General features: G+C 38.6%; 1 protein-coding gene across 2 annotated transcripts in view; it reads left to right on the forward strand.

The window, feature by feature from the left end:
- Window positions 1-2,010: 2,010 nt before the first annotated feature.
- Window positions 2,011-26,497, forward strand: part of LOC127441531 (signal-induced proliferation-associated 1-like protein 2) — a 79,378-nt gene continuing 54,891 nt past the window's right edge. The window contains exon 1 of one of the 2 annotated variants that reach the window (XM_051699085.1): window positions 2,011-2,210. The gene's annotated coding sequence lies outside the window, so the exon portion shown is untranslated. Of the gene's footprint in view, window positions 2,211-2,878; window positions 3,031-26,497 lie in introns of those variants that run through there. The other variant, XM_051699078.1, reaches the window with a different exon arrangement.

Below are 26,497 nucleotides of genomic sequence, written 5' to 3' on the forward strand. Positions count from 1 at the left end.
TAATCATTTTGGATTTTTCCTTTATATGATACAATCAATTCAGATTATGGAGCACTCTACTAATTAGCTAATCAGTAGAATTAGGTGTGTTAGATAAAGTAGACATTCGAAAAGTGTAGTTAGTGGTTTAATTCATATCTTCTGAAGCGATATGGTCGGTTTTGGGTGTGAACAGACCAAAATGTAACTCGTTTTCACAATAAATCTTGACATCTGAAGTCTCCTTGGCACAATCATGGCGATTGGAAGTGTAATCGAGCTTTCTTTTTCAGAACACCTTAGCAACCCTTTAGCAATGCCCTGGAAACCACTGACAACACCCTAGTATTGTGGGGCAGAGTTTTGTGAGGGCAAGCACCACACACAATTTTGGAAATCTATAATTGAAAATCTTATGCTGTAAGATATGAGGAACCAATATTTGAGCTCAAATTCTCATTTCTTACTGCAATGTTGCCAAATAGGATTAAAACAAGAAGTCTTTGTTGTGTGTGGAATCCCCCGCATATGTAACCCCCAAGCCGCTCCTCCCATATTTTGGTGGTGTTAGGTTTTATTAGGGAGGGTTACCCCACATTCTGTTTCCAGATGGCTAGGCCAAAGGAGAGTGCTCTTTCTGAAATGATTAAATCTAGAGGAGAGCCTCTCCCAGTTCTAGTCATTATAGAACATCTCAAGTGAAAGAGTTACGGAGATAAATACTGGAAACTGTGTATGCATATGTTGTCTATGCATCATTTTTACATTTTTATTGTATTTTTATTATTATTATTATTTCATTTTAAAATGTACTTGAATGTAAACATTTTAATTAAAAAATGGTAAACATTTTCAAAACGAAAAAAAAAAGTGATTGCAACATTTATATATTATAATTGAACTTTCTTCTGTAAATCCTTTACATTTTCACACAGACTTACAACTTCTACTGACACATCTCATGAGGGTTGTCGACATTTAAAGGAAAATTCTGTGTTCAATACAAGTTAAGCTCAGTCGACAGCATTTGTTGCATAATGTTGATTACCACAAGAATTAATTTAGACTCATCCCTTGTTTTCTTCAAAAAAAAAAGGAAAAAAAAAGCAAAAATCAAGGTTACAGTGAGGCACTAACAATGCAAGTCAATGGGGCCAATTTTTGAAGGGTTTAAAAACAGAAATGTAAAGCTTATAATTTTATTAAAGCACTAACATGGATTCTTCTGTTAAAACTTAGTGTGTTATTTGAGTTGTCATTTTAGGCGTTATGTCGTCATGGCAACGAAGTTGTAAAATTGGCTACAGCTTTACACAGAAAAGGTTAATAAGCGATTTTATCACACTAAAATCACGTTAGCACGCATATTGTTTACGTATTGTGGCTATACTTTTGAGTATTTTAACGGGTAGGCCTACAGATTGGCCCCAGTCACTTCCATTGTAAGTGCCTCACTGTAACCCAGATTTTTATTTATTTTTTTTTTTTTTTAAGGAGGGATGAGGCAAAGTTAATTTTTTTGTGGTAATCAACATTGCGCCACAAATGTTGTCGGTTGAGATTAACTTATAAACTTATTGAACGCGGAATATTTCTTTAAGATATCACCCCTTTAGCTCATTCCTTAAACAGATGGTCTTACCACTTACCCGCACAATCCCCAGTCTTCCCTACTCAAAAATGTATGCCTCCACTGATCCCCTCCCCACAACACGAGCAAAAATAAATGATTAAATAAATGTTAAAAAATGCAGTGAATAGCATAGAGTGGATGAGAAATCACTTCTGCACCTAATCTAGTCCTTGTAGTCATCCATCCATTAGTCTAGAAAAAGGATTAGGAGGAGGGTGAAGAGCCAGAAGCTATAAACAAAGAGCAGGAGGAAATATCATTCCTATTACTGACTATTGCTACCACAGAAGCCAAGCAAGACAAGACAAGAGGGGGAGGAGAACAGTAGCGTGTGCAGGGCAGAGGAAGGGGCTGGCTTTAGTTTGATGTGAATGGGTATTAACAGCAGTATGCTTGAAAGAGGGAGAACAATTCAACCTGCCCCTGTTCGAACAGCAGGATGGGAGCACAGTGAGCTTCTTTGAGCAATCTGTCAAGGGAGGATTTTGTATTCGTTCACTGACAAATTTGGGTGAAGGGAAGTCACAATAAAACTGTCATGAATCATAGCAGAAAGGAATGTTTTGAAATGTACATGAAGCTGAGATGAGACCAGGAGGTAAGACCAATGTTTCTTTTGTCTGCTTGCAGAAACATTCTCTGACACTGGAAACAGGATAAAATATCTAAGCATCCTTAAAACATGATAAATGTTAGTGAGAGGCAAACTTGTTTTCAGACTTGATTGAGCTTAAAGAATCTGCTAGAGCACCAGGACAAAAGTACACTTCTATTCAAGGTGCATTCTTTGAAAACTAGTCTTAAAGCAATAGTCCTCCCAAAAAATGAAAATTCGGTCATCATTAACCTACCCTCATCCTGTTCAACCCCGGATAAATTTCTACTTTCTGAGGAACTCAAAAGATGTTAGCCTCAGTCCCCATTCACTTTCATTGCATCTTTTTTCCATACAATGAAAGTGAATGGTGACTGAGGCTAACATTCTGCCTAGCATCTCATTTTGTGTACCACGGAAGGAAGAAAGTCATAAGGGTTTGATTTCAGGTGAACTATCCCTTTAATAACCCAGTTTTACCTGTCAGGAAAATGTATATTGTTTTAAGGGTGTTTCGATACGTAACAAGACAAAAACACTCTTTGAAAAATTCAATTTTTGCAACCCACTTTATGTGTACATGTCTGACTTAAGTGGAGGATGCAAGTCACAGAGAGGCAGAGAAGAGGATGTGTCAACACAGTAAGGGAAACACTTTGTGTGGCAGAGGAAGTGATGTCTGAGGTTGAAACTGAGCTCTGCTAGCTTCGCACTTCTGAGCATTGTTCGGTCACTGCAGATCATAGCTAGGGATGTGCATCAGAGAGAGAGAGAGAGAACATGGAGACAAAGCCAATGAGAAAATAGAATCAAACACAAAAAGGTAGGGATTTTTCCCCCATGTTATTGCGTTGGCAGCCATGCTTGGGTGAAGGGTTTGAGGAATTTGTGTCGATTAATAAAAAAGGAGGGTTGGGAAGGTTGCACAGATGATTTGCACAGACAATAACCACTTCCGTTACTGCTGCTATTGGGCAGATGGTGTTGTGTTCAAGGTGGCAAGGAAAAGAGAAGATGGAGACAATCATGTCAATCTCAGTCTTTTTTTATTTTTTTGGTAGGATGGGGGCAGGGTTGCTGTCTGGGCTCTAGGGATATGGAGATAATAGATGCAAATGGATGAAGTGGAATAAAGAGAATGCAAAGAATGGAAAGAGCAGACATATCTTACGTGAGCATGCCCAATATGCTTTTGATGGCAGCATTTGACCCTGTGCAATTGATGGAAAATATGACATCTATCATTGTGCAGTTAACCATATTATCCACGATTATGACCAGATCTAGGGTTGAATTGCAAGGCTACATTGTAACAGGAATTTCAAAGTCTTGCGACCCACTGGACATAAGTTCCATCATAGATATCTTATAGGTATTATTATTATTATTGATATATGGGTTTTATAGGCTATGTTGCACATAAATAGAACAGATCACTGATTCATATAATCGACGACTCATTTAAAATGACTCTTATGGTTTTCTTTCGAGTACTTCTCTTTACACAAGCACTTCAGCAATAATAGCAATAACAAAAATGTGTTTAGTTATTTAGTAACCAAAAAAAGTTTATGATCGGCAACATCAAAATAATTTTTCCACATGTTTATGGAGAATATCAACAAAGGAATGTAGCATTATGAGAGCCATTTTTATTTTCAAAATTAAATAAATTGTATAATTACAATATGATATCTTAAAGGGGATTTATTCTTTTAATTGGATATCTTTAATGTATTTTTTATGTATTTATTTCTATACTAGCGGCCCATTGGGGAAATTATCGCCACTCTGATGGCCAGTCCAACCTGGACCGTATCTCTACACAATGTATTGTGTAGCACCATGCCTCTCTCAAAAGGAATGGTGATACACAATACATTCTTTATCTCTCTCTCAGGTACAACAATAACACACATGCTTGTTGGTTTTTATTTCATTTGTTTGCCTTTGCACTGAATGCTTTGGTGTAACTCTGGATGAGACCAAGTCATTCTTTATCTACAATCCAGTCTAACATTTTGATCCATAAAGAAAACCGTGTGAACCGCTTGTGAATCAGAATCAAATCAGGAAATCTTTATCAATACCTAACCCTAATAGGGATGTCAGTAGAGCACACCAAAACTGCTTGAACAATAACAATCCAAATTAATGGTAACATTAATGTATTATTATTCTTTGGTAGTTTTGTGTCAATGAAGAGTAGGACCGTTTCTAGGCATAGGCGTGCTAGGGCGCCATAAGCTGGGGGGTCACCAATGAGGAAGCCGCCCTCCCATCTTCCGCCGCCACCATGCATCACACTCCTATAGTTCAATAGTTAAACTTTTAAAAGCATGTCTCAAGATCCTGCATTCTGTTCCATTCTGTTGCACTTGGTCCAGCTTTTTATGAACCCAGGAACACATCCTATATAAATGCAAACTGATCTCACTGTGAATTCAGAAACAGTAGGTTGACATTTCTTGAGATAAACTTGGTCTGTGCTTACCAAAATTCAAAGCACTGCCCCAGTGGCCAAAGCGGGTAGTTTTTTTGAACGTATGGGCACATGTGAACTCACGTTTGTTGGGGAAATGTCCACAGAGGGGCGCCAAAAGTGAGTTGTTTTTATTTGTAAATGATGTAATACAATGAAGAGGAATGCATATTTTATTAACTCTACCCCAAAAACCTAACCCTAAAAATAATTATTCTTAAGCCATGCCCTCACTATACGATATTTGGTCTGATTTCCTAATTGCAGCCAAAACGGTGCTCACTACGGTTGGCGATGCTCGTTAAGTATGAGCAGTTCATTGATGTGATCTGAGCCAGTCTTGAGCTGTCACAGACGCTGCAATATTTTCAAGCATATTTGATATTATTGCCACATAATCTTGCAGTGTGAGCGATGCAGCGATAACGGAAAACTGTTCCAGCCAGTCGCGTCTTAAATTGAACAAACAATTTGATCATAATTGTGTTTTATTGTAATAAGCTAACAAGAAACCATTTTTAACAAATAAATAATTGTTCTCAGCACTATGACATTGTAAACTTGACATTGTGCTGTGTTGTTTTTACCTTAAAATCTCTTTGCAAAAAAGTCAGTTATTGTTTCTGCCATATTTTAAATTTTCGTGTCTTTTGTTTTTCCTACAAAATCAGTACACAGACAACTTTTGGAGTGTGAGCTGATCATGACTCTCCATTTCTTGAGAAATCATGTGATCTTTCTAATTTCTTGCGAGAATTCATGTGATAACTTTTTTTTCGCTGTTGGCTGTTGGCTACAGACATTGTAATTTGTGCTCCTGTTCTGCATTCTGTTGTGTAGTATCTGCACAGCTATGAACATGGAACATGCGGTAGCAATATGTCGACTTCCCGTGTGAAGTTGGTAAATTCCCCCTAAGAGACCAATCTGTTTAGGGTCTGGTTGACAATAAATCAGCTGAATTGTACAGGGCTTCATTAAGACTGAGGATTGTTACCAAGCAGCATGCAGACTGAAAGACAGTCTGGACAGCTTATGTGAAGAAGTTCCCCTCCCTGTTCCAGCTCCAATATGGGTTTTACATTTCCCTCTCTGCACTCACTTGTAAGAGCAACTCAGACCTCCTTGAAGATACTCCACTCCGAGTGAACTCTGCAGACTTAACTCTGCTCCCTGTTCCACTTCCACTCAGGAGAGTGAAACTAACAAGCTCTAAAATACCTGGAGAGAGCTATTCATTAGCATCCCCCTTCATCTCTACGTCAATTTTCAGCTAGCACAGGGAAATGGAGGCTGCCATCTTTGCTCATGGCTGCTTACTGTAGTTCCAGAATCAGGTGTCTTGTGACTGATCACTCGTCAATGGGAACAGATAAGGACAAATATAAGTCAATTTCCTGCTTTTATGAGACCTTAGAAAACAATATGTCACTAGAAAAAGATGTACTATAATGTTAAGAAATAAATTAAATTGAAATGTTTCTTAGAATTGAATGAAACTGCTACTATGAATGGCAGTCAGTGGAGAAACAATGTAGTTCCAGCATCTACCAGCAAGGGCTAACAGCGACCTGCTAACCATCTATTCGAAATGAAGAGTTAAAGCTGAAGTGTGTAACTTTTTCTGTGTTAAAATACGTTCTCCTATCCAGCCTTAATATGCAGAGACAGCAATAAATCAGCCATTCATTGGTTCATTTTCTTGAAAACTGTCAACACTGTCTCTATAAAAATCCCTGTGTTTGTTTTGAGTGACCTGTCTATACAAACACGACACTGACTCGATCAGTGGTGTGAGAATTGGGCGGAACTATCTCTTTTTTTGGAATTGGAAAGCCGTTTGGAAAACAAAGTTTATTTTTGCAATTCCATTGGGTGGCGCGCTAGTTGCACAGAAATTACGTACTTCAGCTTTATAGGACCCCTCAGACCCCATTAGGCCAAAAAAATGGAAGGGTTTCCCTGGTGTCTTATTAAAACTAGAATATTTTTTATTTATTTATTTATTTTCAACTTATTGCACTGATACATCGTGTCATTTTTCATTATGTCAGTTTTCAAAAGTAATCCAAATTAGATTTTTTTTCATCTGAAAATTCTAAATAGGCTACATCCCAGTGAGCCACACATTTATTTTCTGAAGAAATGTAGAGATGCCATCTTAGTAACACTGGCATAGCGGATGCTCATTTTCACCTGGTAACTCTAGTCTTAAAACTCAATAATATATCAAAATTACTCATTTTAATGTTACAGTACTTTATCATAGAGATTGCCAGGTTGAGGGCACGCAACAGGAACGAGCAAACTGACAATGGCAAGTGACGAGCCTTACACTGTAATTTGATCAGCTAATGTATACGTTTGCAATGTTTTTATTGTTTGCAAATTATAAACCAGCTCATGTGGATTTTTTATAACTCTGTCAATGTTAGCTAGATTTATTGCTGGCTTCCTTGGCTGCAGCTTGTTGTGTTTGCCCGCTAACTTGTTTCAAATCTGGCAACCCGGGGTGTCGAAATACTATTGGGAAATGAGCAGTGGGCGGGATCACACAGGTCAAAACACAAACAGAAATTCTGGCCCGGAACGGACATTTCAAAGTAGAGTATACTGGCTGTAGCATTTTGTTTTTGTAGAAGCCAGTATTTCAACTTAGCATGTTTCCTAAATCTCTGATAACATATTATGATAATTTTATGCTTTAGTACAGTAAATATATTACATATTGCACCTTTAAGTGTTTCTTAAAGGTATCTGCCAAGAACAACATTATAATTGTAAGTCAGCACATGATTGCATCTTGTCTTGTTGGGAAACAAGTGACTGAAGAGTTGGGGCATAATGCAGGCAAACAGCCTTAATATTTGTAAGTGTGTATGTACAGGCGTGTTTGTGAGAGTTTGTGTTGGTTTTCTCTGACAGGAAATCTGTGGCAGGTTTATTTTAGGCAGAAAAACACAGCAGGTGGTCTAAAGCCCCATTTACACTGATAGCGATTTAACCGCTGAAGGAGTCTCTGTGCTGTTGCTTGATAGGTGCCATTCCTACTCAACTACTGAATCAAACTTCATCTGCCAGTGGATCATGTGAGCTTCACTGTCTGCAATATTTGCAGTTGCTGCCTTGCATCGGTGAATAAAGTTGGGTCGCACATGTCATTGAAATCACCAACTCTCTCATGATTTGTCACTGCAAATTACTGTCAGTGTGAATGCCCCTTATTAGAGCTTTTTCCAAGAACGGATTAGGCAGGGCCCTTTTCTTTAAGATGATATGCGTGATTTTTTATGTTAAAATGTTAAAAAGATAAATCTAATAGAAATCTGAAGGATCATATCTCCATATCAGAAAGTCAAAGAGATATGAGGTTTGGCCCTTTTGACTCGAGCTAGCAAGCAGTCCTTAAGTATCACATCAGAAACTGCCTAGCCATACCCTAGTAACCATCCAGAGCACCCTAGAAATAAAAGCCCATAGACTTTTATCATAAATGGCTAAGAGGGATATCTTCAAATGAGAATGTCATAGAGACATGGGGGATGTCACTTGAGTTATCAAGTGGCCATTAAGAATTACCCTGGAAACTGTCTAGCCAAACCCTAGCAAACATTCAGAGCACCCTAGTAACTGTATCAGGGACTAAAAACGTTTCAAGGAACGAGAATGAAAACCGAAAACGAACACAATTTTTTTGCAGAATGTAACTGAAAACAGGAACAAAGTGATTTTCAATTGTTCCGGAGTGAAAACGTTATTTTTAAATGCTGGTAGCTGGTTATTACTGGTTAATGTTGTTCTGATAATGTTTTCATGAAACTAAAGGCCAAAGGGTTTATCACAGTAAATTTTTGGAACTACACAACTTCATGTTGCCCGAAAAAATTAAACATGTGCTTTGATCCTGAAAGAAACCACTGCATCACACATTTCTTTGCCTAATTGCCCGTTGTGGATGTCACATTCTCTGAATGAAGACCTTTTTAACAACTATGAATAATTACTACCTATACATGCATGGCTAATCCAGACACAAGGAAAAAATTATTAGAGGTAAAAAGTATATTTCTCAGTTGTTTCCAAGTCTTCACTGAATTATTGATAGCATTAATACAGATTTGATGCAGCCGGGTTTTGACTCAGAAGCAGATCTGTAAATAAAATTATACTTAACTGTTAATTAACTGCCTTTTACAATTTCTATGCCGATAAATCCACTACACAGGAAAAAAAAATTGTTGTGCTTATTTTCGCTTATTTTGGTGAGGCAGGTGGATTATTTTGGGTTTGTTTTTCCAGACCAGTTCGCTTGTTTCTCTTGCGAGATCTGGCAACACTGCAGTTGGTTTTCATCCACCCCTTAGCGCAGAGTACTGTCATTTTAAAAGAATGTTATTAACTGTTCTTTTATTTTGTTCTAACCAGTAACCTTTTGGAATGGAGGCTGCGGAACTTCTGAACCGGAACTAAAAAATACCGTTCTTGCTCAGAACGAACGGAAATTAAAAACATTTCGTTTTTAGTCCATGAACTGTATAGCAACACCCATATCTCTGCACTAGGAAATCGTGGAGACATGGTGGTACGTTCTATTGACGTAGGCTAAAATTAGAAACAATTGCTTTCTATGAAGGCACACACACCACCACCACTGCTCGGTGTCTATCGGCGGCTCCCAGCTACGACTCGTAGCTCCTGTAGCGCAACGGAGCACAACTCACATATTTTCCCATTAAATTCGACCAAAATCATTATCAAAGGACACAGATTATGTACTCTAGCCATCACTGATGCCATACTGTGTATATGTATCTTTCATATAGCCTTCACAATGGATTTTCACTTACAAGTATGTCTTTTTGTGGTTTGACAGCTTGAATCTGTTAAGATGGCACCGCAGATGGCCGCCTCGGTGTGGAGCTCTCCAGTTCTTTTGCTGTTTTTGTTTGTTTGTCCTGTGTTTAGTCATTTATATCCAATCGGTTTTATCAGAGACGAGCTGCTGAATATCTGGCAGCACAATCCAGACAATCTTTTACCGGTTTTTGATTATTCAGACATTCTGTTGGACATTTTAGCCGGAGGAGCTGCAGTGCTGTACAAGTGCACTAAAAGACGCAAATGTGGGAAGCGAGTAGGCGCATTGGTCAAGTCCGACAGCGCAGCTTTCGAACCGCGCTGCCAAGCATCCATCTAGCGAATATCTGCTCTAACAAAATGGATGAATTACTTCTCCTCACCTGCAAAAATAAGGACTATGCAAATTCTGCTGCATTGTGCTTCACGGAAACCTGGCTGAGTGAAGCCACTCCGGACAGCGCATTACATCTGCTGGGCTTCCAGCTGTTCAGAGCGGATCAAGCTGCGGATTTAACAGGGAAAACGAGAGGCAGTGGAACGTGTTTTACGTCAATGAATGTTGGTGTACAGATGTCACAACTCTGAAGAAGATGTGCTGTCCAAATTAAAGAGGCGCTTTTCATAAACTTTAAGCCTTTCTACTTGCCACAAGAGTTTTCCTCATGTATTCTTGTGTGTCTATATTCCTCCACATGCATGCTTGAACACAGCGCTGCAACAGCTGGCTGATCAGATCACAGACACGGAGCAACAACACCCGGACTCACTTATTAATATTCTTGGAGATTTTAACAAGGCAAATCTCACCTACGAACTGCCCAAATACAGACAGTACATTACATGCCCCACCAGAGACAGAAATACACTGGATCATTGCTACACAACAATAAAGGATGCATATCGCTCTGTCCGACGTGTAGCTTTAGGACTCTCTGATCACTGTCTGGTTCATCTTCTTCCGACCTACAGGCAGAAACTAAAATCAGCTAAACCTGTAGTAAAGACTTTAAAAAGATGGACATATGAAGCAGAGCTGGAACTACAAGCCTGCTTTGACTGCACAGATGGAGGGTTTTTGAAGCTGCAGCTACCGACCTGGACGAGCTCACAGATACTGTAACATCATAATTCAGTTTCTGTGAGGACATGTGCATTCCTACTAGGACTTATTTAGCATACAACAATGACAAACCATGGTTTACAGCAAAACTCAGGCAGCTTCGTCAGGCCAAAGAAGATGCTTACAGAAGTGGGGATAAAATCTTGTACAATCAGGCCAAATACAGATTGACAAACAAGGTTAGAGTGGCTAAAAGAAGCTATTCTGAAAAGCTGAAAAAACAGTTTTCAGCTAACGACCCTGCATCAGTGTGGAGAGGCCTGAAAAACTTTACCAACTACAAGACACGATCCCCCAACACTGTAGGGAATCAACAACTGGCTTACGACCTTAATGTGTTTTACTGCAGATTTGAAAAGCCCAGTCACACAACCCACACCCGCTCTGACATTCACAGCACACAAACATTTACACCTCCTGCCACCACCCTCCTCCCCTCTCCTGCTACTAAACCTGCACTTAAGATCTGTGAAGAGGATGTGTGCCAGGACTTCTGGAAACAGAAGACAAGACAAGCACAGGGTCCAGATGTTGTTTCACCCACTTGTCTAAAATCCTTTGCTAACCAGCTGGCCCCCATTTTCACACAGATCTTCAACATATCACTGGAGCAGTGTGAAGTTCCCTGCTGCTTTAAATGCTCCACAATCATCCCCATCCCAAAGAAACCCAGTATCAAAGGACTTAATAACTACATACCCGTCGCTCTGACGTCTGTAGGCATGAAGTCATTTGAGAGACTGGTGTTGGCCAACCTGAAGGACATCACTGGACCCTTTCTGGATCCCCTTTATTTTGCTTATAAAGCAAACAGATCTGTGGATGATGCAGTTAATATGGGACTGCATTACATACTTCAACATCTAGACAAACCAAGGATACTATTTGTTGACTTCAGTTCGGCTTTCAACACCATCAACCCTGCTCTCCTATGGACTAAATTAACCCAGCTCTCTGTTCCCGGCTCTGTCTGTCAGTGGATCACCAGCTTTCTGACAGACAGGCAGCAGCTAGTTAGAATGGGGAAATTCACCTCCGGCACATGTACAATCAGCACTGGTGCCCCCCAGGGATGTGTGCTCTCTCCACTACAATTCATATTTAAAATGTATTATGCATAATGTCATTTTAGAAAAATGTAGAACACAGTAATGTACTTAGTAATTAAAGTAATGTAATTCCATAGTAATTATTTAATTGGAAGTCAGTATCCATAATCTGATTACAAGAATTTAAATTGTAATGTGTTACACTACTTTTTGACTACAGAGTAATCTGATTACAGTAACCAATTATTTTTTAATCAGATTACACACAACACTGCCAGCCAAGGCATCATTTGCTGTTTGGAATGCATACGTTGACAGGGAGCACATACAGCGTAATGACATATGATGCCAGGATCAAGTTTAGGATTTTGCGGTATTCAATAAGACCTTGGTTATAGTTTTTATGCATGTTGGCAGCAATGCCGAAGGAAAACAAATCACACATAGCTATATGCCTGTATTTGGTCATAAACGATAAAACATATTTCCTTTAGAGTGCTGTTTTGAACGGGATGTGAACGTTGTACAGATATTGCAACAGGTAGTCGCTTTTGTATGGAATGCATAGTTTTAAGAGTCAAGATCAGGAAACCTATTTTAAACGTTCGTTTAAAAAGCTATGGGACAGGGACCTCAGATTTAACCCTCTGCCTACATAATTGGAACAGTTAAAAAATAATAATAATTAACTCAAACTAAACAGCAGTGTAACGGGGTTCGTTGTGGGGTGAAAGGAGGAAGCGGGAAACGTGAGGCTTCAACTCAAAAGGTTGGTCTTTAATAATGTGCAACTCAAAATAGCTTTCAACTTCAGCATTAGCACAGACAACTTTGGCGGTTGAAGCGTGTCTCTCTCTCTCTGGGTCTCTGGGGTGGTTACTTTTTTATCGCTCTCCCCTGTGCTTACTGTAATCAGAAAAAGGTGTTAGATATTATAGCGCTCAGGTGTGAACACTTACCACTTTCTCTCTCTCCAGATGAACGCTCGACCATGCCCATGCCTCCACAAACAGTCTTGGTTTACTTGACATGTGTGGTTATTACTTTGTAAAGTATCGCTAGTTTTGGTGTTTTAGTTTGCTACGCCGTAACCGCCAAAGTGGAGCATATGCCGTAGGTTTGATGCAGAAGTATAAATCTGCCTTAAAGTTATGCCATTTTTTATAGTCAGCTATAGCCCGTCTGCCATTTGAATTTTGACGTAAAAGATTTGGCGTATCGCAATGAAACTTGGTTTGTATCATTAGCACCATGCCTTGAGGGTAACGGAAACGTTTGGGGACACCTAGTTGTCGAAATACATAATTTTTTTTTTAAAAATGCTAATAACAGTTGACTTCTTTAGTCAAATGGCTAAATTAGTCTGATCTTTTTAGATTCCTTGAGTCATGCAGAGTACTGTGATAACAGATTTTGAACTCGTTCTAGAGCTTTCATCAGATCATCCCCAAATTTGGATTAAATAATCTTGAGAAAGTGGTGGTCAAATGATGCTTAGATTTAAGTGTAATGCATGAATTTGGTGAAGAGAAAAGACACGTTCTGACACAAAACGTTGTGTCATTGTTACAATGCTCTGATAGGATCACATCAATCTGGTGACAGTGCCACCTAGTGGTTAAAATTATAAGGGATTGTGTAGTGTTAAAGGTGTACTCACTAATTTTTTGAAGTATGTCGAAGTGGCTTACATTGGCTTACACTGACACCTAGTGGCCTGGATTCTGCATCATTCAAATACAGTAGTTTTCAGTTAACAATGCTATTGTAGAAATTCACTATGCACAGTTAGCCAGGATTCATTTAATCCAGAATGAAAGTGTCCATAAAAGAGGACAGTTACTGAGATTAAGCCAGTAGAATTCAGCCGGTCATGTGACACTAACATGGCTGCCCCCATGTAGAATCAGTTACTGAAATAACTGAACTCTTCATCTCACTTGAGTGCTCATGATTTTATACATATGTTTCAAAATTACTATCCATTTCTTTAGAAGTAAAATTTTTTAAATGAGAAACAAATGACTGAGTTCACCTTTAAATCCTTGTGACATTTAAACTGGTAGTATAAACTGAGAGTATAAACAATAGAACGATAAAGAGTACAATAACTCATTTGAATAACCCAACATACAACCCTTGTGGTGTTGTTTTGTTTATTGCCTCTTTTTTATACGTTCATCTTTTTTATGTTTTACAAAACTCAGAAACATGCAGTTTCAAATACAGCCAGCAGAACGACAAGCTCTAAAGTTTATATGTGTCTGTACTTTTTTATTTCTCTCTCGTTTAACATGCAGACATGCAACATTGACAACACTGTTTCATTTCAACCACATAGAGGAACCGAGTCTTTAAACTTCCTGCTATAGTGCTTGACTTTAGTCGAGGTTTTGTACTTATTCTCACAATTGATTGGGGGTAGGGTGAGAATCTTTTTTTAATTATTATTTTTTTAGCAGACCCTAAATGGTCCTATGACTGCAGGCGCTGATACTTTAGTTTGCCCATAAATATTTGAAAAATGTCTGAAATCCTACATGGACGGGATTTGTCATTTCATGTACTGATCCAGAGTGTCTATTGTTTGGATGTAGGTGTTACGGAAAGTCATGTGCTCTGGATGCACAAATCCCATTTGAACAAACACAAATAATATTTGTGATATATTCCTAACATTTGAGTATATAATTAATGGAATTAATTAATTAAAAGTGCACTGTGATTTTTGTATTTTTGTTGCTAAATTTTTAAAACAAAAAATAAATAATAATAAGTAGTTTTTGATTAGACATATCATTAGTCATATCAGTCTCCAAAAGCCACTTTATTCTACACATGGTGCTGGGTGCACATTCATGAGTGGCGCCATGTTGAGATCATATGACCTGCCAAATATCACTCACTTGTCATCTCAATAACCTCCTGCAACTTGACAGTTTAACTTGCAGAACAAATAAACCATGTTGGACAGAAAATGGCGTATTTCTGCTATAGCATCAGTAACTAAAGACTTTTGCTTTTGCATGATGCCCTATCTATTGACCATTTCAAGGATGTAGACAATAACAAAGAAATTAGAATGCTACTGAACCTGAGCACTTCCAGTATCTTTAATGGATCCTTTAAACAAGGGTATGAGTTATCATATTTTCTCAAAGAACGTCAAACATTTACCTGAAGTGACATCAGACGTGTTGTTGATACTGAGCATCCACGCGAGAGACGTGATAAAATTATATCGTAGTTTAATGCTCACAATTATTTCCTTAGCGGAAAGATCGGGAATATTGGATTACTCCTATTGTAATCAATGAAGCCATCCAATAAAGCTGTGTGCGTGACCTGCGGACCTTTCTGGTAAAAGCAAAATATGTAATGAATAACAATATTTTCTAGAAAAAAAAAAAAAAATGTATTGTTATATTTCTATATTCTTTCTTGATCAGGTAAAAACGAAATATTTTCTACTAATAACGAGATAAAAACATCCTGTCCCCATCGGTTGTGTTCGCGGGCCGAGCCACAGATGGTGATGTCCCCGTTGGTAGCAATCTCCGGGGGGACCGCACCGGTTACCGGGGAGTGGGGGAAGTAGAACCAATCGTCATGGGGCCCCACTGAAGTGCGGGACCTGGTGTGACTGCACCGGTTGCACCGCCCTGACGGGAGCTGTCTTATACAAAGGTGCTGAAATTAGACGAAACTTTCGCCAATATGTCCAGGAGTTTGTCTCATCAACACGAACATAATATGAAAATGCCATCTTGTCTGCACACGTATTAAAGTTATTGAACATTTTTTTAATAAGGGAAACAATTATGGCTTTGGAAAGAACAGGTTTCAGAAGTATTGATGCTCAGATTCTTAGGGATTTATAAAAGTGACCCGATATAAATGCATTTAGTGTGACACTCTATTTTATCATTATAGTGGGCTCTTTTTTATCAAACCACAGAATTAAGAAAGTTTTGTGTTGTGAAAAGCGCTATACAAATAAAAATGACTTGACTCGGCTCTGCAGTAACCACTCCTTTGGTTGTAACCACTCCTTTGGTTGAAAACAGATGCACACAAATATACAACGATGGGCCTCAGCATTGTATTGAACTACAATCATTGATCTTCTGGTTTTAGGTCTAAGCACTGTGAATCGTAAAATAATGTAGCCGACAATGTAAGATGATCTTTAAAGCAAAAGTTGCAACGTTACCTGGAAACAGCCTTAGGCATAAATAACCAATATATTAGTATAAATATTTATAGTATAAATGTATAAAAAGTATAAATAGATAAGTAAAATCTGTTGAATAGATTGTATTTACTTGTGAAATATGATGTAGGCTCATATGAAACACATTTGTTATATTTGTGAAACACAGCTCATTTGTTTGTTAAGCCAGTGGTACAGGACAACTACTCTTCATTTTCTCTCAAATGGCTCTTTGTATTTGCAAATCGCTTTCTGTAGAGTCACGTGGCGCCATGTGAGGGTCGGACGTGTGAACGGCGAGCTCTGCGCACTTTGCTAGTTTCATTATTATTTGAGTCATAAACCGGTGAGATTCAATACATCCTGATTCTTAACTGTTCTATGAAGACAATATGTCAAAGAATGCAAAATCCTCGGGCTCTGGAGACATTAAAAGACACTTATGTGCTCAAGCTGATACCTCAGACAGGGCCGCAGACCAGGCACTCAGTTTGGACGGTGCGGCGGGAGAAATTCAGCATCAGCTGTCCAGCATGTCTGTAATGCTGGCGAAGGTCGTGGCGGACTTGGAGGATCTTGCTGTAATACGTTGATCGATCACTTCCATGGAGACGAAATTCTCTGAGTTGGTTACAAGAATCGGGGAGTCATCGGAGAGGGAATTAGCTGCTAGCCCGCTAGTGACCAAGGCAGATTTGCAGTGCGTCTGGGAAAAGTTGGAAGACCTTGAGAATCGTAATCGGCGAAACAACATCCGAATTGTTGGAATTCCTGAGAACGAAGAAGGCTGAGATATGGTGAAATTCCTGGACGAGCTCTTCCCGAGTCTGCTCGACATAACAGGCCATAAGCTGGAAATCGAGCGAGCTCACAGAGTCCTGGTTCGGAGATCCGCTGAGGGAGACAGGCCCTGATCAATTCTGGCCAAATTTCTGAGATCATCTGATAAAGATCTTGTGTTACGCGAGGCGAGGAGTAAAGGAAGGCTTTCTTGGAAGAACCACAGCATTTTCTTGTTCCCAGACTTTGCGAATTCGACAAGAGAGAAATGTGATCGATTCAAGTAATGCAAGAATCTCTTACATCAATGGAAGGTCGCTTTTGCAGTGATGTTTCCGGCCAAACTGAGTATAGATTCTAAGGATGGACATAGAGAATTTACATGCCCACAGCAAGCACTGTCCTTCATAAAAACATTGGAGTGAGTAAGTCATTTGGTGATTTTCATGTTGCAGCTTAGTGAACCGACTCACTGAACATACACTCGACTGCCCGAGGAAGCTGGGCACCTTTTTCGTTTCTTTTTGTGCTGGTTCTGCCCTACGGCTTGAGTTTGTTTTGTGTAATGTAATTTCTTCGGGACAGCTTGTGGATAAATCTGCACGTTTTTGGTGCTTATGCCTCCTGTGGCCTGGAGTTTGTTTTGTGGAATATCTCTTGCAGGACATTGGAGTGAATGGGTCTTTTGTTGCACTCATGTATTGGCCAAATGGGCCGGCTTGCAAATCGCTTTCTGTTTGTTTGAGAGTCAAGTTTTCCTTTGCAAAGCGGATTGTGTTTGTTTGCAAAACGTTCTATTTCTTTGTTTACTTTTGGCAGAAATTTGGCTCCATAGTCGTTCCCCTATTAGAGATAAGACGTGCTACAGTTGTTAGTACTGCACGTATCCAGCGGTCTCTCTTCACTGCTGCGGTTCATGCGTCATTTCATCATTTTATAATTTTCAGTTGCATTTTTGGAAGTCTAAACTCTTCAATTTCTGTTAGTTTCAGGAATCCAGGGAGCATCCAGCCACAGAACAACATGGTCCACATTTTAATAATGACATTTTAGGACAATAGTGTTAAAGTTAGTATTGTTAATCGTGTTAAAATCACTATGAATGAAGCGCCACCTGCTGTTGTTTTGAATGAGTTTGAACACTAGCAGGAAACGTTCAAGGGACAAAGATGTCGCATCCTTAAACTGACGAATAGTCCTTCAAAAAGGTCTATATTGCTAGGTGTCAAAGCAACATTAAAGTAATAGTTCACCCAAAACTGAAAATTCTCACATCATTTACTCACCCTCATGCCATCCCAGATGTTCATGACTTTCTTTCTTCAGCTGACGCTTCCGATGTAGTCTGTTTCCCAAACAAATTACTCTTATGAACTGGTGTCTTGCCGATTTTTGACTCCTGATGAATGGTTAGGGGTGGGTGTTAGGGAGAAGTACCAGTGACTCCCTACTATGTGAGATGCCCGCGAGATGCCTCACCGCTAGAAAAAGCGGGGAAAGGCACGTGTGCAGCCGCCTGCCCCCTCCCTACCTAACATTTTTGAGAAAATATGTTAACTCATACCCTATTTATATATACTTTATGCAACATATATAACCTTAGAAAACCTGAGAAAAATAAAGTAATAAGCAAAACAATAGATTTGTCATGATAGTAAACTTAGATACTGTAGATACAAAATACTAATAATAATAAAAAAGATTTTCTGAAGAAAATGTGAATAGTGGTTGCCGTGGCAAAACTCATCATCTTAATGTCCCACCAAGGGCTTCATTACACTCTCCTGAATCAAAAGAGCCTACTTTGTCTCTACTATGTTCTGGTACAGAGATATGGCTGGTTAATATTGCTACATGGTTTCTTGGGTGCTCTGGGTGGTTGCTAAGGCATGGCTAGGCAGTTATCAGGGTAATAGTTAAAGGCTGCTTGATAGCCCAAGTCAAAAAAGCCCACCCCAATTTCTCTATGATGTTCTGGTGCCAAGATATGGCTATCTCATGTTGCAAGGGTGCTCTGGATGGCTGCTAGGGCAGGTGATTTTTAAAAGCTGTTTGCTAGCCCTAGTCAAAAGAGCCCAATCCCATGTCTCGATGACATTCTGATACAGAGATATGATCCTACTGATCTCTTTTCAATGTTAAGTATAATTTTTTTTTGCATGACTTTTTGGCCCCTGGGTAAACATTGCATGCCTGATTGCTTATAAAAGTCATAGCAGAATTCTCCTCAATTTGACAACTGGACGATTTGTCACCTTTGTCATAGCATATGACAAATGGTGCAGTGCCAAACTTTGAACAGAAGAAGAAAAAGAAGAAGAAGAAGTATGTGAGATAGTAATAGGGATGGTTTGCTAAAGCAAGAGCCCCTAAATTTGATTTATGGAAGTGAAGATACTATATATTACCACTCTGTTACATGCCTCAGGCCACTAGCAACCTACCTATACACTTATAAGCAGTTAGAATTTTTATTTCCTTTTGTAATTTTGACATTTTACACTATTCCTAAGAGAAAGGTTGCGGAATACTGAAGATGTAGGAGGATAATGCCAAAAATTGATTAGGCAAATGGGGTGAAATGTGGTATGCATTTAAGAGTTAATAAAATAAAATAAAAAAAAATCAAATCTGTTCAGGAGAAGTCCTTGGTTATGTTAGTGAAACCATCTGTAGCCCATAGATATGCTCCCTGACCCCTCTCAAATATTCACACTTTCACAATTCTTGGGAGGCCTGTGCCCAGTAATGATACACGTCTAGGAATAGCCCTGTCCTAGATGAACTTCAGATGATACATTTTCCACTGAGGTAAGCCGTTTAGAAGACGCGTGACTGGCGACAAATGTTTTCTTTAATAGACACACTTTCTTTTGAATTGCACGCATCTCTTACATCAGTGAGGTTCATTAGCAAGAGATATACATTTTACAATTCGACTTAAACCATCTATTATGCCCCTATATGTCCCTGTAATCTGCAATCACCAAGCACTTTAAAAGGAACACTATGGTCCTAATAAAGTGCCCAACGTGGTCTTCTGCTGTTGTAGCCCATCCGCCGACATGTTGTGCATTCTGAGATGCTATTCTGCTCACTACAGAGTGGTTATCTGAGTTACCGAAGCCTTTCTGTCAGCTTGAACCATTCTGACCATTCTCCATTGACTTTTTTCATTGACAAGGCGTTTCCGTCCGCAGAACTGCTGCTCACTGGACGTTTTTTGTTTTTTGGCACCATTCTGAGTAAACTCTAGAGACTGTTGTGTGTGAAAATCCCAGGAGATCAGCAGTTACAGAAATACTCAAACCAGCCCATGTGGCACCAACAATCATGTCACTGTTGAAATCACTGAGATCACAGTTTTCCCCATTCTGATGGTTGATGTGAACATGAATTGAAGCTCCTGACCCATATCTGAATGATTTTATGCATTACACTGCTGCCACACGATTTGCTGTTTAGATAATCGCATGAATATGTAGGTGTACAGGTGTTCCTAATGAAAGTGCTTATGTCACTTATAACATCTCTGGTAACTTTATAATGTTTGTATGTCTTTGATTTTAACAGCTCACAAACACATTAGAGAGGATTCATCTGTCATTCTTACAATTTGACGTACTGTACGTATTATGTTGCAGTCTAAAGTTACTGGTTACTTTTGACTCGTGGATGGAAGCTATGTTGCTTTCAGAAAAATCAAAACAATTTGGCTAACAGGTTATCTTGATTGAAGTGTCCCCGATAACATAACCATGCATGTTAATTATTTTGGTATACCGTATTACCGAATATCAGCACATGTCTACTAAATATAAGGAGATATTTATGATTGACATGTTGCTTGCAAAAACTATTATTTCATCAGAATACACGGATGTCGATGTTGTTATTGCATCTGCTAGCAGAAGCTAACTGGACCATGCTACCCAGCAATGCCTTGAACCCTTAAGTATAACAGTCAATGATATTTTAAAGCTGAAGTATTTAATTTCTGTGCCACCGAACAGAATTTCAGAAATAAATATTGTTTTCAAACAGCCTACTGATTTTTGTTAATCGAATAAACGGATAGTCCTGTCCACAACTCACGCCATTGGCTGTGTCAATATTGTTGTGTCGGGTTGGACAGGCCGCTCAAAACTAACAGAGGAATTTATATTGTGCCACAGAGACATAGTGTTTACCATTTTTGAGAAAATTAACATACAAATGGCTTACTTATACGTAGTTGTCTCAGCATATTAAGCTGGGTTAAGAGAAAAGTATTTTAACACCTAAAAAGTTACACACTTGAGCTTTAATTTTAAACACATATTATAGATGCGTAAATAGATAAGCCTAAACTGTCTCGGGGAATTTAAACTATTAAATCTTTTGCAAATTGCATTTATGTGTATGCAACATATACAACAATTTCTTAGGAATTTCAAATGCTCCAAATTATATTGTGCAATGGGAAATGATAAAACACACACAAAAAAATATGACATAAAACCTCTCAGCATCATTAAACTGATAAAATGGGGAATTAAGCCAAATTTAATTAATTTAACTTAGCGAGAGCTAATATCTTAGAGATATGGAGGAAGCAAAACCAGGTCTAAACATAGAAGTTTGGTTCACCTTGTTCTATCAGGCCATTCAGGATGACATGACAGTTTTATTCCTCCCTGCATGCAAAAGGTCAGCCTGCATATGACATCACTTCTTGCCAAACAGGAAGCAGCCTCTATATTAAGGGTGATGGTCAGAGTCAGAAAAGAAGCAGGAAGAACAGCTTCTCTGAAACAAACCCACAACCCACCACATCGCACCTTTACTCTGCTTCCCATTGTTAAATACAACACACTTTGGCCTTGTCCCTTCCATCAAACATGCATGTGAATGCATTGTACTGACTTGCCATTTGAGACCAATCTATAGGAACATTTGGCGATAAACATTTCTAAAAGTGGTTGGAGCACAAATGAAAAACTTTTTAGGTGAACGTATGCACTGTATGTTCCTAGTGAGTGCAGTAAAAAAACTTTAGTGAAGTTAATATTAAAGCCCTCAATCCTCAAAGCTTTTTAAGCCTTCTTCCTGCTTAATCCCTCGCTGCGTATGGGGAACTTTAAAGCAGTGAGAAACTGTGCATCATATTGTAGCATGCTGTGTGTCATAGCAACGTGTTTCTGTTTTAGGGTTTAAGTGTTTTGTATGAGTCTTGCAAATTTCAGATGCTATGAGCTTGGCTGAATTATGGATAGCCTATATGGCTGATTCAGTTTTATATTTAAGCAACGTCACGCACAAGAAGACTGTATCAGTACTTAAAGGGTTAGTTCACATGAAAATTCTCTCATCATTTACTCAGCCTCATGCCATCCCAGATGTGTATGACTTTCTTTTATCTGCTGAACACAAACAAAGATTTTTAGAAGAATATCTCAGCTCTGTAGGTCCATACAATGCAAGTGAATGGGTGCCAACATTTTGAAGCTCCAAAATCCACATTTGGGCAACATAAAAGTAATCCATATGACTCCAGTGTGTTAAATCCATATCTTCTGAAGAGTTATGATAGGTGTGGGTGAGAAACAGATCAATATTTAAGTCCTTTTTTCTTCACTTTCACTTTCTCCTGTTTTTGGTGATTCTCATTCTTCATGCATATTGTGGAGGACAATTTATGAAAAACAAAAGTCTTAAATATTGATCTGTTTCTCACCCACACCTATCATATCGCTTCTGAAGACATGGATTTAACCACCGGAGTCATATGGATTACTTTTATGATGTCTTTATGTGCTTTTATGTGATCTCAGAGATATATTCACTTGTAGAGCCAGAGTCATGACATGCAGTTTTCACATTGATGGTTATTCGTTTACACATTTTCAAGCGAGATATTCCTTGCATTGATAAACATAAACAACACTCTTATTTACGTACTGTAATATGATAATTCAAGCGTTTTATCCACCACACATTAATGTTTGAATTGTACTACACATAAAATATCCCAAATTTAAGAGGCGAAAACCATGACATGGCTGAAATGAGTTCAATGGAAGACTCTTCATTATTTTACATTACAATTTACAGCTGCAGCTTACAGATGCAAGTAAACCATAATAATAAAATAGTATGTAAAAAACCATCTGTAAGCTAAACATGCAAAAGGAGGATTCAATAATAATGTGATTTAAATATATTTTATTTAACATGAAAATAATATGCAGAAGTATGCAATGTAACAATTACAATAATAAGAAGTTTCCTTAATTGTTTCTTTGGCAGTAAAGTGATAATGGAGAGTTGGTTACACACTGAACAAATGAATATGTAGGCTAAATTAGTAAAAATTGTGTTACAAATCCAAATCAGAACATATTTATTAATAATTTGAGAAGAGTACATGGGGAACTACTTTGTAGTATCTTGTACCTACAGTATAGTGGCTTTTAGATGTAGTTATAATCCTCCAATCTGTTTAAATAGACTTCTGCAAAAAGGACAATGGAAAGTGAAGCAACTATTGCATTTCTGCTATTGGGGGTAAAAGAAAGGAGAAAACGGCAACACACACACACACACATGGGACATATTTACAGTAATGCAGTGTAATTCTCAGAAATCATGAAAATTGGTAAACATGTAGCTTTACCTGAAAACCTGTTAAACACGAAATAAACGATAAACTCATTTTCCCTTGAGTAATGTTTGATTCAAAAAGGATGACAACCAAGCCAGCCCTTCTTTTTTGTGTGTACAGACATGACATAAACACACAAGGACAAATGATGTAAGCTTGAAATTTCCCGCCAAATCTGGCCTGACGGCTCAAAAATATAAATCATTATTGTAAGCTTACGATAGTGAATATGGGTTAGTCAAGAATTTTGTTCAAAATTTTAAAAACAAATTAAATACAACAACAAAATCTTCCATATTGCAGCTTTAATAACAGCATTGTTTTGACCGCTATGTCAACTATTTGACCATAGACCGCTGTTAACCACAGCAGCACTGATATTCTGAACAATGACACTCTTGCTTATGTAATATTGCTTTTACAGTTAAATGAGAAGTTATTATTTACTTATTGTAAATCAAAAGTAACTAAAAATGAACCTACCATTTGGGCACAATATTGCCAGTTATTTTGTCTGTTTTTGTTCCAAAAAATGTTCTAGTTCATGCATCAAGTAAGGGATAATCCATAGCTAAGTGTGCGTTAAACCATTTTAAATGCACAACGTGGAGGCGCAGAACCACCAGATGTGAAGTGCATTTTAGATCATTTAACACACACCTAGCTGTGGATTATCCAGCTTATAACCTGGTCACTTGCCAAAATGTATTAGTTACAGCTGTAATATATTTCTTGCAGCGCAAATTTTGACTGAAAGAATAAAAATAACGGTTTATTTTATTTAAGGGCCGATAGATCTGCAGCTCTGCCTGTTCTAAATCAGAGGCAGAGAAAAAGTAGTGCGACCACACACTTGGTCAAAACTGTGAATTTAAATGAGCAATCCAGAAATAATAATATCCACAGAATGTAGAGGGGTTGGCATGTATTACTTAATTTTTATTAATTGTCATTTTCAAATTAATGTGGAAAAACCAACATTACAAATGTGGCAGTGACAGTAAAAGTAGCACTTACTGTATAATAAGGGGGAAACCATTCAAAACACTCTGGAACCTGCAGATTTGGACCTCTGAGACATCGGTATGGTATCCATCAAGGCTGCACGATTGACTGAATTACTGAAATCGCAATTTGTCCCTGCACAGTCGCGCTTCACCGCAAAAACGTGTTCACCTGCATTTTGTAAACAACAGCGCTTCTCCATCAGCGTTTGAGTCAGAGATGTGTGAGTGCGGGGGGCCTCTAGTGGCTATAGGTGGCACTTCAGCACTGAAACATAATATACACAACACATTACAGTTTAAATCACCTTGCATCGCCTTGCTGGACAGCGAAGATGCATTTAATAGGTCCTGATTTCAATCTCTCACCCTCTGTGCAAAACAAGCTGAATTCCATTATATTTGCTATGCTGATGAAAGTGGTTAGGAAATGTTTTCAATTTCTATAGTTCACTCTGCTTGCTCTGTAATGTTATGTTGCTATGGTTACAAACAGCGCATTAATATCTAACAGTGATTAAAACTGACCGGAACTACCTATGCATTCAACGGTTTGAATTGCACGCATTCCGGACCATGGAATAAATCTAAATTAACCGACAGCGGTTTTAAATGATTTTTAAGCTAGTGTAGAGTGCAGCATTTACATTGCGCAGCATACGCCCAAACCATAAAACTTGTGAGCTCCGGGGAAGACATCTTTGGATGACTTTACAGTAATATATGAACTGGAGGAATTTGGCATTTGCAGTCAGTATACTCGCAGATTCTTCGTGAAATCAGTGGTGTAAACAGAAGTATACTAGTCCAGATACATCTTTTCTCATGCAGTGACAGCGTGGGCGATTTTCAGATCATGAATATTTGCCGCAAGCGCTTGTCCAGAATTCAGTACAGTAGGCCCGAATATGGGTGCCAAATCATTTAGAACTACAACCCTAATTCCGAAAAAGTTGGGACAGTATGAAAAATGCTAATAAAGACAAAAAGGAGTGATTTGCAAATTATATTCACCCTATATTGAAAGCACAACAACTACACATTATATGATGTTTTACCTTGTGAATTTCATTGTTTTTTTTTTGGGTTTTTTTTAAATGATAAAGTATAATACAGTAATTTCAAATCAGATAATTACAACACGCTCCAAAAAAGTTGGGACAGTCGAGTGTTTACCACTGTGAAACATCACCATTTCTTCTAATAACACTTACTAAGCATTTGGGCACTGAAGTTTGTTAAGTTTAGAAAGTGGAATTTTCCCCCATTCATCCATTATGCAGGTCTTCAGCTGCACAATTGTATGGGGTCTTCATTGCCATATTGTGCGCTTCATAATGTGCCACATGTTCTCATTTGATCAGGACTGCAGGTTGGCCAATCCAGCACCCGCACTCTCTGCTTAGACAGCCATGCACTTGTAACAACTTCAAACGCAGTATGTGGTTTGAAGTTGTGCTGCTGGAAAATGCAGGGATGCCCCAGAAAAGATAGCACTGGATGGCAGTATATGCTACTCCAAAATTTGTACATATCTGTCTGCATTAATGGTGCCCACACAGATGTGCGAGTTACCCATGTCAACTGGTGTTTGGACCTGATGCTGATAACAGCTTGGATGGTCCTTTCCCTCTTTGGCCTGGAGAACACAACGGCTGTGTTTTTCAAAAAATATTTGAAATGTGGACTTGTCAGACCAAAAAACACAGTTCCACTTCTACTTTCCATCTAAGATGAGACCGAGCCCAGAGAAGTCGTCGGCGCTTCTGGACAGTGTTGATGTATGGCTTCTCCTTTACATAGTAAAGTCTTTACTTGTACCTGTGGATGCAGCGGCGAGTGGTGTTGACTAACAAAGGTTTACTAAAGAAATCCCAAGCCCATGTTCATGATATCCATTACAGATGAATGCCGTTTTTTAAGACAGTGATGTCTGAGGGATCAGAGATCACATGCATTCAGAAGTAGTTTTCGTCTTGCCCTTCACGCACTGAGATTTGACCAGATTCCTTGAATCTTTTAACTATATTGTGCACTGTAGAGGGTGGAATGCCCCAAATCCTTCCAGTTTGTCTTTGGGAAACATTGTTCTCAAAGTGCTGGATTATTTGCTGAAGCGTCTGTTGGCAAATTGACAGG

Source organism: Myxocyprinus asiaticus, chromosome 1, assembly GCF_019703515.2.
Source record: "Myxocyprinus asiaticus isolate MX2 ecotype Aquarium Trade chromosome 1, UBuf_Myxa_2, whole genome shotgun sequence".
Taxonomy (NCBI): domain Eukaryota; kingdom Metazoa; phylum Chordata; class Actinopteri; order Cypriniformes; family Catostomidae; genus Myxocyprinus; species Myxocyprinus asiaticus.